Source organism: Sminthopsis crassicaudata, chromosome 1 (genome assembly GCF_048593235.1).
Source record: "Sminthopsis crassicaudata isolate SCR6 chromosome 1, ASM4859323v1, whole genome shotgun sequence".
NCBI lineage: Eukaryota > Metazoa > Chordata > Mammalia > Dasyuromorphia > Dasyuridae > Sminthopsis > Sminthopsis crassicaudata.
Genome location: NC_133617.1, coordinates 258,266,089 through 258,281,328, shown reverse-complemented (window position 1 = coordinate 258,281,328; position 15,240 = coordinate 258,266,089).

Sequence of the window (15,240 nt, the reverse complement as noted above, 5' to 3'; positions counted from 1 at the left end):
TTACAGGAAACCAATAATGAAAGGTAAATGTTATACAAGGTTAAATGCCACTGAATTTTGTTAGTTTACTTATATATTCTTTGTCAATTCTATGGATTATTTGATTCCTTTACTTCTCTGGCTTGAAACCATATACATAGGCATTTAGGACAATTCCTAGTTATACTTTAACTTCCTAGACGTACTGATTTTTTTAAGTCTAAGTTAGTAAACATCAGTATTTCCTAGACCTTTGGATTCTCTCCCATAATGACAATGATTTCCATGGTGTTCTCTCCTTTATCATTTGTCTCAGTGAGAGATTAGTTTTATTAGGACAGAATATGTATGTGGAATCATTTCTAATTAACTTGCCCAAATCCCCTTGTCACCAGATTTTTTAGAAAATGTTTTAGTGCTAAAATCAAGCCAATTATAAATAATATAGGAAATAGTAGTCCACTAATGAGAATCATAGAAGGAAATGTTGTTCCTGCATGAGTGCTGTGCACATTTGATCTTAGTGCTGGGCTTTGTCAATCAGCTTAGAGATTGCAGGTTCCAACAAGAAGCCACATGAATATTATAAAATGAATGACAGCACAAAGAGATTGACTCAAGATATACACAATACCTTAAAAGATAGTGATTGCTGAATTGAACTATAAAAACTTAAAGGAAAGTTTCAAGTAAATTGGAAGAGCCCTCTGGATGATATGGAAGAAAAAAATAGGATAAAAAGACATGGATAGATTATGAAAGGGAGTATTGACACAAGCATTGTCATATATTTCCTAAAGTACCATATTGAAATTTTTTTTAAAGAATATGAACAAACCATTTTCAGATAAAGAAATTAAATCCATTTCTAGTTATATGAAAAAAACCACTGTTGAGAAATGTAAATTAAGACAACTCTGAGGTAGCACTTCACATCTTTCAGATTGGATAAGATGACAGGAAAAAATGATAAACATTGAAGGATATGTGGGAAAACAGAGACATTGATATATTGTTGGAAAATTGTGAATGATCCAACCATTCTGGAAAGCAATTTGGAGTTATGCTCAAAGGGCTATAAAACTACATACCCTTTGATCCAGCAGTATCTCTAATTGGGCCTGTATTTCAAAGAGATCATAAAAAAGGGAAAAATGTAGCAGCTGTTTTGTAGTGCCAAGGAACTGGAAACTGAGTGGATGCCCATCAGTTGGAGAATGACTGAGTAAATTATGGTATATGAATGTAATGGAATATTATTTTTCTGTAAGAATGAGCAGCAGGATGATTTCAGAGGCCTGGAGATACTGATACTAAAATGAGTAGAACCAAAAGAACATTGTACACAGCAAGGATAAGATTATGTGATGATCAACTGTAATGGAATTGGTTCTTTTAAACAATGAGGTGATTCAGGCCAATTCCAATAGACTTGTGATGGATGTACCCAGAGAGAGGACTATGAGTGTTGAATGTGTATCACAACATAGTATTCTCACCATTTTTGTTTGGTTGCTTTCTTGTTTTTTCTTATTTTTTTCCCCCTCTTGATCTTCAGAACTAGATAAGGAATACCTAAATGAAATTAGGTTTAATTGAGGTCTAGTGGCAGGTTCGGGGTTCAGGGAGTCAAACAGAGGTCCCTGCAACCCCTTTGGATTCGGCGCAAGAATACAGAGTTAAATGAGGTCTAGTAGTGACATAAGAGTCCCCTTTAAGGGAATTTACAGACCCGAAAACTTAGATTGATAAAAGAGGTTTATTGTAGGATTTGGAAATAGTTTAATTAGTAAGTTGAGGGTAGAGATAAGAGGGCACTGGAACTACAGGTTCAGTGGGCAAAAATCCTGACATGGCCATTGTAAGGATGCCATATTTGGGACCTCTGCAAAGAATGGCCCTTATATTATCAAATCTGAAGGGGCTCGTGGGTAGAGTCCCAGGTTGGCTTCTGGCTTGAGTTAGAATTTGCTAGGTGGGTATTGGGAAACCTGAGCAGATCACTAGAATGGGGGCTGGGATAGCCCAAGTTGGCTCAGATCCCATGGGGGCTGGGAGAGCTCAGATAATCTCCCATTGGAATTCAAAAGGGTGCTTTTGATCAGGATGTGTGAATCAGAGGTCCTAGCTTTGGGGGGTTAGGAATCAGAAAGGAATCCTAAAGGGACCACAATCCGCATCAATCAGATTTTTCTTGGTACAGAATGATAAATGTGGAAATATTTTTAGAAGAATTGCATATATTTAACCTATATTCGATTGCTTGCTATTTAGGGAAGGGAGGAAGAGAGAATCTAGGGGAGTGAGGAAAGAGAGAGGGAAGAAGAAAAATTTGGAACACAGGATTTTGCAAGGGTGAATGTTGGGAAATTATCTTTGCATTTATTTTGAAAATATTATAAATAAAAATTCAAAAAATGTCACCAAGACAAAAAAAATTTTTTCTAAAATTTTAAAGTGTGTATTTTTTGTCCCTTAAGCTAGCTAAAGCATTGCTTGAGTATACTCAACCACACCCAGATTCCCATCTCTGCAAAGAAAGGAAGGAATCACATTTTCTCATTTCTTCTTCAGAGAGGAGTTTAGCCATTAAAATAATACATATCCTTCAGCTTTGATTCTTATATTTTAAATTCTACTAACATTATTGTGATAAGTTCTGCATATGCTTTTGTTTTTCATGTTCTTCCTTAAAATTTTTGAGAGCTTGTTTTTACAACTCTCTAAAGCAGTGGTCCTCAAACTTTTTAAATAGGGGGCCAGTTCACTGTCCCTCAGACTGTTGGAAGGCCAGACTATAGTAAAAACAAAAACTCATATTCTGTCTCCATTCCTCAGCCCATTTGTCATAACCCAGGGGCCGCATAGGGCCGCATAAACGTCCTCAGCAGGGCCACATCTAGCCCGTGGGCAGTAGTTTGAGAACCCCTGCTCTAAAACATACTTTTCTTCTCCTCCTCCCCCTCATCCCAAAAGTGGGATTCACAAAAAGTGAAAAAATAAAAATAATGCAAAACTGACTTAGGAAATTATTCTGACACATGCAGTGTTATATCCATTGTCACCATCTCTGCAAAAAGGTAGAAGTGGCTTTTTTTATCTTTTCTGGTGGACCAAGCTATTCCAAAAGTTGTTTATAAAAAAAACTTATTTTCACTTGCATTTTTTATAATCATTGTTATTGTTTTCCTAACACATTATTTTGCATCTTCAGTTTATACATCTTTCTATGCTTCTGAACAGCATGTCCATTGTTACTTACAGCACTGTAAATTTATGTACCACATTTTTGTTCAGCTATCCCTTAGTTGATAGGCCTCTACTTTTGTTTGTTCTTTGCTACTATAATTTTTTTTTTTGCTATAAATATTAGATGCATAAGATACTTTCTGTTTCTAGCCTCCCTGTGCAAATTGTGAGATCATTAGGTCAAAGAGTATGAAAAAATTTAATCACTTTCTTGTCATATAATTCCAGAATAATTGGAACAATTTATAGCTTCATAGACATTGCATTAGTGTACCTATCTTTCAAAAATTCCTTCAACATTGACTATTTACTTCTATCTTTGCCAATTTGCCTGGATGTTGTTTGAAATCTCAAGAACTGCGAATTCTATTTCTCTTTCATATGATTTGTAACAACCTAATGTGATTACTAAATTCTTTTGGAGATAATTCTTTGAACATTTATCCATTGTACAATGGCTCTCGGTCTTAAATATTTAATAGCTTTCACTTATAAATCTTGACTAGTAGTGCTATTTGGTTAAAATATTACAAACTAGAAATTTATCAGCAAATATACATATTTCCATACAGAAAATGGAGATTGTATTTAAAATTAGTGCATCTACTATATACAGCTTGTCCCTTTAAAGATATACTAAATGAAACATGGAGGTACCAGTATTGGGCTGTAAATTGTTTCAGTGAACTTTCCCTCCCTTTCTTCTATTTCCTTTTCTTATGTAACTATTATTATACTTCTACGTTCTTTCCCTCATACCCTTGTCATAAAAGCCCTCTCAGAGAAGTTCATATGTAAAAACAGGCATGAGTAACCCAAGGAATGGGGAGATATAGAAAAGGATGGGAAATTTACTTCTGTTTATTCTCTTTCTACTGAATTAATCCCTAAGATCAGAAAAGGAGGGAAAGAAATAAAAGGAGTCTTTTATATTAAGAAAATTTGGAGGGAAAGATAATGAATACTTGTTAGTTGTCTATGAGATGTCTCTAGGGTATACTGTTTGAAATATCCAACAGGTATTAATTGATGGGGATCTAAAACTGGTGAGACTGGGATCTGATATAGAAACCTATAAAAAATGATAATTAAATTCATGAGTTCACCAAGAAAAAGTAGAGTTAAGAGGACCCGGTCACAAAGCTTGAGATAACCTATACTTAAGGGATTTGATATAAACAAATAATAAATTGTCAAAGAAGCCTAAGGAATGGTTGAACCTGGGAGATCTAGCAAAGAATATCAAGGAGAAGAATGTGGTCAACAATATTTAATTGATAATAACATTTGGCCAAAAAAAAAAAATTGTTAACTTTGGAGAATTCAGCATCAATAAAATGAGAATTTTGTGAAAGCTGGATTGCAAAGAGTTGAAGTAAGAAAAACAAAAACAGGAAGTGAACACAATGGGTGTAAGCAGCTTTTTTTGCTGTTAATGTCGAACATGAAGTACATTTTTAAATTTATATAAAATGTTTCTTATCTTCACATAAAGAACCATTCCTTGTATGTCCATCTCTCAGGTTTCTATGTCATTATAAGAGAAATGACTGTTTTATGAACTAGACTACTTTCTTCCAGGAATTTTAAGAACTGATATAGTTGGCTGGGGGAAAAAAAACCAGAAAAAGAATATAGTTGCTAAGTTCCTTTTTTTTTTTTTTTTTTTTTCCCAATTTAGTTATTTTTTTTTTTAACCTATTTCTGTAGAATGAATAATTGTTGGGATTTGCTGGTTCCCCTCTTGATCCCTTTTCACCCAAGAAGTATAGAAAATAGATTTACTGATTATTGTGTCCTGCTTTCTAGAATCCCCAAGTTGGGGTGAAAAATATTTCCATACCATGTTTTCTAGAACCCCTATGTTGGGGTGATTAAAACATACCATCTTAGTGGAGGAGTGATGAGGCAATGGTTAAAATATGGAGTCCATTTATGCCAAGTTCTTTCATCCTTAATATATACCTTTATATAACCAAAACAACACTGGGCATGCCCTAAGTATATTTTGCACAAGTGAGACCACAATTTGCTATTGTATGCAGTTTGCCACCTGGTATCACTCTTTGCAACCTAGTATCAATCTGCTTCAATTACAGTAGGTTGTCACTGCTTCTTGACTTCTCTGGAAAGCCTAGAGCCCTCAGGGAAATGGCAAGCCAAACTAGACATTGTCAGGAGGTTCCCTCTGGGCTGAAGGGTCTTATACCTCACACAGAGTTCCCCCACTGTCTGTGGCCCTCTGCAACTGATTATAACATTTACTGAGAATAAATCATAATTTCTTTTTAAATTTTTTAAATTAATTTTATAATCATAACATTTTTTGACAGTACATATGCATAGGTAATTTTTTTTACAACATTATCCCTTGTACTCCTTTCTGTTCCAAATTTTCCCCTCCTTCCCTCCACCTCCTCCCCTAGATGGCAGGCATTCCCATACATATTAAATATCTTATAGTATATCCTAGGTACAATATATATGTGCAGAACCGAATTTTGTTGTTATTGTTGTTGCAAATGATTCAGAAGGTAAACATAATCTGAGAAGAAAAACAAAAAATGCAAACAGTTTACATTTAATTCCCAGTGTTCCTTCTCTGGGTGTATCTGATTCTGTCCATCATTGATCAATTAGAACTGGATTAGATTTTCTCTATGTCGAAGATATCCACTTCCATCAGAATACATCTTCATACAGTATCATTGTTGAAGTGTATAATGATCTCCTAGCTCTGCTCATCTCACTCAGCATCAGTTGATGAAAGTCTCTCCAAGCCTCTCTGTATTCATCCTGCTGGTCATTTCTTACAGAACAATAATATTCCATAACATTCATATACCATAATTTACCCAACCATTCTTCAATTGATGGGCATCCATTCATTTTCTAGTTTCTAGCCACTACAAAAAGAGCTGCCACAAATAAATCATAATTTCTTGACCCTTACTTTCAGTTATGAGATTCCATATGAAGAAGAGGATTGGGTTTTGCCTGCTCATACATACCTACTCAAAATCAAGAATCTACATCATTGTTATCCTTAAAGAAGACACTGTCTGGGTATTAGTTTCCTCATTTATAAAATGAGCTAGTTGAAGCAAATGACTTATAAGATTCCTTTCAGTTCTAACAATCTGATACTACTGAAATACTAATAATGACCATTTTCCTGGAAAATAAATTTAGTGTAGTCATTGATTTAAGCAGTTCTAAAAGGAATGTACATTTTATTACAAACACAGCATTCTATAAAAAACCAATTTATTATGCCTACTGATTTTGCTTATTTTAAATTAGAGTTGTTTTCACCAAGAGCTTGGGAGTCCTTTTCAAATATGTTTTATATATAGATGGTCTCATTATTTATTTTACATAGACTTAACTTTGGTATTTCCACAGGTAGAATTTAGTCATTATGCTGAAGGTAGGGATTCTTTTTGTTATGCCAGTGCTTAATACAGTATATGTGATAAATTTTTCTTTTGGTTTTACTAACTATATTAATTGGGGCAGAGCCAAATTATTATCTAAAATGGAGGCATTAGTGAATTTGGGAAAAAATGAATTTTCTTTCTACTATTTAACAAACATACTATATAATGTAGGTATTGCTAATCTTTCATTGTTCTTCATGTGAGTTCTGTAGAACAGTGTCTTTATTACTATATAAATTACATGTAGAAAGAGAATGAAATCACTTTTTTATCAAAATCTTGTTTTAATGCTACCTACATTTTCCAGTGCATTCCCAGTCCCCTTTATAACAAAGACTACACAATGTGGTAATGGGAGGCAGGGAGAATAGCTTAGCAAAACAATCAACACATTGAAATTAGATCAATTCCACTGACTTAGCACCTTGTTTCAAGTTCTGGCCCATAACAGGAGACACCTCCAAATTTCTAGGTTGCATTCTATTTTATCCAATCAAGTACGATATCTTTTTAAAAATCATGCAGATGGGGAACCAGGCATATTTATTTTTGCCCTTCCACCTCACCTAACATTTAAAATATTAGGATCAAATTGTGATGACTTTATTTACCTTTTACAAAAATCTTTATAGGTATGGGAAAACTTAAAGATTTACAAAATAAAGTAAAAAGAGACAGAACAAAAAAAAAAAAAGCATAATAATTATGGTAATATAAAGAACCATAGATGAAACTGAACATGTGTAATTATTACAATCAAGTTTGGTCACAGAGAAGAGTTGAGAATATGCACCTTTATGTCTTCAATGCAGAGGTAGGAGACTAAGTTGAATATTAAACATACTGATAGACATGTATTGAATGTATTGCAGTTAGAATATTGGTTGGTTTTACTGACTTACTTTTTTTGAAACAAGGGATTGATTCCAAGAGGCTCAGGTGAGGAAGGCATGATTTCCATGCGTGAGGGACAGAGAATATGAAGATATGGAGGCAGAAGACACACATAATATATATGGCTGTTGGCTGGAATAGTAGAATATAGTGGGGGGAGGAAAATATTATATCAAGATTGGAAAGGTAGATTAGAAATAGGTTTTGAAGCATCTTAAAAGCTAAATACTATACCTTCTACTTTTGTTTATTGCAGTATCTATAATAGTTTTATAGTCATACTATTATCTAAGAAACACAAATTAAATAGAAATGACACTTTTTTTAAGATTAGGATTTTTGATTTGTTTCTTCATGATGGTTTTCAATGTCTTCAAGATAAAAAAAATAAAGTTAAGTTTAGACTAATGGATACCACATATTAGGAAGGACACTACTAAGCTGAATTCAAGAGGCTGACGACTAGAATGTTGAAGGCCCTAATGATCATTCTGTATGAGGATGGAATGAAGAAGCTGGAGAAGGGAAAGATTAGGATGTACACACAGAGCTTTCTTCAGGTATTTGAAGTATGTCACATCAAAGAGATTCAGAATTTTTGCTTACTGTCAGAGAGCAGAATTAAAAACAATGGATAAAAATTGTAGAGATAGAAATAACAATCTCTAGAATTTTTATCCATTGTTTTTAACATTTCTAACATGTTAACAGTTTAACATGTATAACAGTTCTAACATTAAACTATCCAAAAGTAGACTGGGCTACTTCAGGTACATAACAAAGTACTTTCCTTAGATGTCGCAAGGAAGATTTTTATTTAGTTTCATGTTAAACTAGATGGCTTCTGAGGTCCTTGCCAACACTGAGATGCTGTTGAGTTCTATGAGCTATCATTTTCAATACCTTTTTTGTTTCATGTAAACATTTCTTGGACAGAATAGTTTAGAAAAATTAACTCTTGGTGCAAAATAGTATTTAAATGTTGCTTTTTTCATTTAAATGTTTTCAACATCTAAGTGCATTTATTCAAAGCCACACTGCTTAGAATTTTTCCAGGACAGATAATTGTTTTCACAAAAGCCAAATGAATTCCTTTGTTAAGGACTTATATATATTTACCCATCCAGGCTAAGACTAAAGAACAAAAATATATTTTTAAAAAATCTTTAAAAATTATTTTTATAATTCAGCCACTAAAGTGACTTTCCTAAAATGATTTTCCAATTACTGATCTCCTGGATTTTAAGTCCCAACTAAAATCTCACCTTTCACAGGAAGCTTTCCCTAACCCTCTTTTAATTCTGGTGCCCTCTATTATTCCTATTTATCCTACATATAACTTGCTGTGTGTGTGTGTGTGTGTGTGTGTGTGTGTGTGTGTGTATGTTGTGTGTTGTGTCTATGTGTTTTGCATGTTGTCTTCCTTATTAGAATGTAAACTTCTTGAGGACACAAAACTTTTTTTACTTTTTTTTTGATCTTCAATACTTAGCATAGTGCCTGTACATGGCAAGCACTTAAAATGTTTGTTTGAAATCATATTTAAACTTTGTTGTTACAAAAATTATGGAGACCTGTAGTTTTAAGAACAGAATAAAAAGTTGCTCAAAATGGGGAATAAGGTTATAATGGAGTATCATTGTGGCCCAGAAAGAAAATTATTTACATTGTTACCAATATGTGGATCAAAAAGAATAAGTAGTAGCAGAGATCAAACTAGTTCTGTTTACTAGAAAGAATATTGAATTTGGAGTCAAGAGAATCTTAGGTTTAATTCTACTTGTCTCTTATTAGTTATCACAAGGAAGTATATATTTAGAATTGTAAGAACTTACTAAGTCAATTAAGTTCAAACCCCCATTTTACAAATAAAGAAATTGTGTCTCATAGAGGTTGTGACTTGCTTAGGATCTCATAACTATTATCTGAAGTGGATTTGAACTCCATCTCCAAGGAATTTTACTAGCTATGTCTAGCAAAGTCTCCTTCCTCATTTCTGTCTCCTGGTTTCTTTTAAGATCCAGTTAAAATCCCTTCTACAGGTACCATCCTGATCCTCCTTAATTCGAGTATTTTCTTTCTGCTCATCTCCTACATAGCTTGTTTGTACAAAGCTTTTTGCATGTTATCTCCCCAGTTGAAGTCAAGGATTGTTCTTTGACTGCCTTTGTATTCCTAGCACTTAGCATAGTACCTGGCAAATAGTAAGCACAAATGAGCTCTTCTTATTGCCAAGTCCAGCACATAAGCTTGATTCTCAAGACACTTTGCATTATAGAACTCCTCTGTCTTTTTGCTTCTCTACAAAATTTACCTTACAAAGTACTTAACAACTTAAAGTACATAACAGTGGAAATAATCTTTTTGACCCTGTGAAAATCTGTAGGACCTACCTCACTTCTTTGTTCTAATAAGAGATAATATATGTATTGTGTTAAACTTAAAGTACTTAATTGATATAAGCTGTCATTAACTATTAAGAATAAAGCAGAAATTAATAAAAGTTATAAGATAACCTTAAAGGTAGCTAGGCAGTACAGTGGATAGAGTGCCAGGCCTGGAATCAGGAAGACTCAGCTTCCTGAGTTCAAATCTGGCTTCAGACACTTATTAGCTATATGACATTGGGCAAGTCACTTAATCCTGTTTGCCTCAATTTCTTCATCTGTAGAATGAGCAGGAGAAGGAAATGACAAAATTGTTTCAGTATCTATACCAAGAAAGCCCCCAATAGAGCCAGGGAGAGTCAGACGGTTATGAACAAAAACATACTGAAGACTTTGTCATAAAACTTCTCTTGGAGAAAAAGGCAAGTTTTTATATACTCTGATATTAAGCAGTCCATTGATGAAAAGGAATAAAATACCATTTCCTAGGTAAAATGCCAGGAAAAAGATTAAGTATTTATATAGAGCTTAGTATATGTCAGGTACTGTGCTAAGCACTTTCTTTTTGCACAACTATTATCTCTTTTAACTGCTTGGAGTTTGGCATTCACTGGAAACTCACTATGAATCCAGGCACCATTTCCCTCCCCAACTACCTCCGAAAGCCATTCCATAAAACAAATATTTGATTAAAAGAAAAAAGAGGGATGTAAATCGACAAAAGTGATTAATACATGGAAAAAAAAAAAAACCCTAAAAAAGTATATCATATTCTACATCCAGTCTTCCCATTCCTCTTTGGGAACACTAATTGTTTTTTGTTCCCTTTTATTTGTTTTGTGATTGTTCTTTTCATTTACATTGCTGTAATCACTGTGTATATTGTCTTTTTGGCTTTGCTTACTTTGGTTTACATTAATTCATGTGCAAAGCATGGGTTGGTTTGAGAATCTGGGAAAAGTTAGCTTATTTTAGTATATAACAGAAAATGTTTTGGCCAGAATCCTGACTAGGTAAAAGAGGCCTTTTCTTATCTAGTATTAATGACTGACTGGATGTTTCTCAGGTCAAACTGAGACCTACTGGGAAAAGACAACCTTAACCTTTGCTTACAGAGCTATCTTTAGTGGTCTTGATCTGTATCTGGCCACCAGACCCAGATCCAGAGGGGAAAGTAAGGCTGGTAACTTTTCACATCCTTCCTTCACTTTAATCCAGTTCATTTGCTTGTCATAATCTTCTTCCAGAATGAAGGGCAAACAACAATAGAAAAAAGTAATGAAGTTTGGAACAGAACTAGAATCGTGGCTTTAAATGGGGAAAGTGAGACAAATGAAAGGAATATTGTGAATGTAGATACAACTAAATTACTTTCATTTTTTTATGTTTAGATAATTATACAAGATATCAGTTTTTCCTCTTTGATGCTCCCACAAATTTCATATTCATCCCTCCAAATTGTAATAATCCAGACTTTATCTGTTCTTGTATTGATTTAAGGCAGCTGAGGAATTATCAGGTTCAATTGAAGTTCTTTGGTTAATAATACTTTTTTAAAAATACATATCTATATGCCCATAATTAAACATTTTATTTCACTTCAAACAAGAAGTCTAACATTCAAGGACTAGAACCTGAACTCAGGTCTCCAGAAATATAATGCATTGTCTTAGACTCTGTGGCAATGCAGAGTGCTGAGACCTTAAGACACTTGTACACTGAGTGGTCCTGTAAAATGGAGATAATAATAGCATTTGCCTACCTGAATAGCATTTATCACAGTACCAGGCTCTATATAAATCCTAGCTATTATTATTACAAAATATATGAGAAAAAAAAATACATGAGTTCTGTTTAGGGGAAGCCAAATATTCTTGTCTATTCACTCTTAAGAGTACTATATGGTGATTTAATTAGGTGGAAGAGGAATTTTTTGGTGCTATACAGAATTACTTCCTGGGAATACTTTTATTATGAAAATGTTTAGTGATTAACAACATACAGTATGAACGTAATAGACATTGAAAAAATAATTTAAAAGATTAATAGTATATCTTTTTACTTCTTCCACAGAATAAATGAAAACACCAAAAAAGACACATATGGTATCTCAGTTTAGTGATTAGATGTTTTGGGAGAGAGTCAACTAAACAATTTTCTTTTTGATGGTGTAATTCTGGAAATAATATTGCTTCTCAATTCACCATATTCTTGAATACCTTTAATGAGCTTTGAAAATAGCTATTTTTAAGTTATTATCATTAATTATAGCTATATGTGGTATATAGCATACCAATAAAGTATGGTAGTTGGAAGCTTTGAGAATATTAGCTTAGTGATTTCATTAATGCCATATAGCAACCTCTAAATGACATGACTATATCATTTAAATAGCTATGAGCATTAAAATAAAGTCACAACACACCATTTTTTCCTAGTAAAATGTAAGGAATTTTTATTGATTCTTTGAAGACATACATTTATAAGCCCTGTATTGTTTAAACATTAGAATGGATCCAGTAAGAAAACCTTGAATAAAGATTCTAAGGCAACATTCTTATGTTGAAGGAAAGCACACACCATCTAATGGTGGACATTTATGGATTGTTTTTGAACTTGGGTCTTGGGTTTGAAAGGACAAATCTGGCATTAACATTCTATTACAATGATTTAATTCACATGAAAATTGGTTACTACTAAGTATTAAGTACTAGATTTCACTATCGTGTAATTGTTTATCATAAACTTTTTTTTTTTCTTTAAAAACTATACCAATACTCTTTACATAGAGATGCTTAATATTTACTGAACTGAAAAATGACATGGTGGAACATCTGCAAATTTTCAATGGCTTTCCAATATTAGGTTGAAGACTGATCACACACATGATATTCAGTCTGGTTCTATGTGTGAATAGTGAAGTCAAATATTTCTTCACAGTTGTTGGGCACTTTGGAAGGGTATATAACTTTTATTTCCCAAAATAGAAAGTATGCTTGTTTCCAATATATATCCTTTCCCATTGCCCCTCCAAAAGAGCCACTTTTTATAACAACAAAGTAAAACAGTTCAGCAAAAAATTAAAGAACATAATATCATTCAAATTTGATATTATAGACATCCGGGTTTTTTCACATTTGCAAAGAAGGAAGGTGCATTTTCATCTGTTCTTTGGAGCTAAGCTTGTTTATAATTTCTCAGTATTCCATTTTAATTGTTTTGCTATTATTTAAAAGTACAATACTGTTGTTACAAGTAAGTCTCAGGAAAAACTATTTCATAATATGGGATGGATGATATGTATCATAATAAACACTGCCATTTAATAACATTTTAAGTTTTGTATTTGGAGACATAATTTGAACTTGACAATAATTCTGGGAGATAGGTATTATTAATACTTTAGTGAAAATGAAACTTAAGAGGAATCAAATGACTTGATCCATGAGCATATAACTAGCAAGTATGAAATACAGTACGTGAAACAAAAATCTTCTTTACAAGTCCAATATTCTATTTGCTAAAGGAGGGAAGGGAGAGTGCTAAATGGGAATTTTACTGAATAGATGTTATTCCAAAAGAACTCATGATCTTCTGCTTATCATTTCCATCTCTATCCAAAAAACCAAAATTTGTCCTGAGTGGTCTGCCATCTTTTTTTTTTTTTTTTTTTTTGAGGCTGGGGTTAAGTGGCTTGCCCAGGGTAACACAGCTAGGAAGTGTTAAGTGCCCCTGGTAGGAGTTCAGGGCTGGTGCTCTATCCACTGCGCCACCTAGCTGTCCCATCTGCCATCTATTTCTAACCAAAATCTCTATTTTCTTCAGAAAGCTGAGTCAAAGCTTTATAATCCTAACCTTCATTTCTTTTTAACTGACTTAACATGACTTTTTAATCCTTCCTTTCAATTTTCTGGTTTCAAAGGTGATCATCCTGATTCTTTGTAGGCTTGTGAGTTCTGGAAGCTTAGTGGATAGACTACTAGACTTCAAGTTAGGAAATGAACTCAGATCCTACCTAACATTTACTTAGCTGAGTGACTTTATTCAAATCACTTAAACTACTTGTAAAATGGGACTCACAGCACCTCCTTCAGAGAGATCTTGTGAAGATCAACCTAGATAATATATGCAAATGCTATTGTTTTGTATTTTCATTGATTCAAAATATTTAAGCAGTTTGAACACTACCCCATTTATGAAAGATCTGAAGATGATTATTGATGGAAAATACATTAAAAAATCTACAATCATTGCATTTTCCTCTTTTCTGAATTTGATCAGGTCTCAAACATTATTTCTATTAAATTAAACATAAAAATTGCTCTTTGACTTTCATGCATTGCCTTTTTAAGATAGTGGCAAAAATTATCTTAATGCTCACCTGCTTCTTTTTTGACTATGCTCATTTCTTTGCATAGTAAGCATTTCTGAATAATTTGCAATTCTCTTACCTTGAAGTTTTAGCTTTAGCATTGGCATTAAAGATAGAGAGAAAATCTCAACTCTTGATGAGCCTCATCCCTATCCAAGTTTTTATATACTTTCTAAAGAAGATATAATCACCAGTTTATATAATGCCGGGAATCAGCCATTCTTTGTAATTCACACACAGAGTGCCAAGTATGATGGTTATATATAATAGCCCTAGTTATTTCATATGTGCTTTTTAGTGAAGCTTAAAAGGTGAGAAACAAAAGGATTGGAAACCAATTTTTTATCATTTTATCAATTAATAGCAGCTCAAGTAGTTGCACTGGCCAGAAAAAGCAATGATTAAAAATAGTTAAAATAAAACACCCAAAGTCAAAAAAAGACAGCTATAGCTGAAAAATGTTATTTTAAAAGTAGGCAGAACCAAAGTTTTGAACTTTTAACTTGAACAATCCTAACACTTCACTGAAAATAAGATACAGTGTAACTTGTAGAAGCCTAAAAATATGTCCTTTTCTTCTACCAATATTGGTTAAAAATAAATATGTATGACTACAAGTTTTCTACGTATTTATCAAACCTATATGCCCCATAATTAAATATATAGACTGCTGGATGATAAAATCACAAACTTAAGAGCTGGAAGGTACCTTAATAATTCTGCAGTGCAACTTTTCTTAGCTTAAGAGCAAGGCTGAACAAGTTGAGACCTTCAAAGTCACACTAGTGCTAAAGAAAAAAGATCCGGCCTTTCAACCTAGGCTTTCTGAGAAACTCCAAATCTGGCTGTTTTTCACTATACCAATTCTTGTATATGATGTCACCAAAACATAACAGGCATCTCCGGAAAGCTGCTCTCC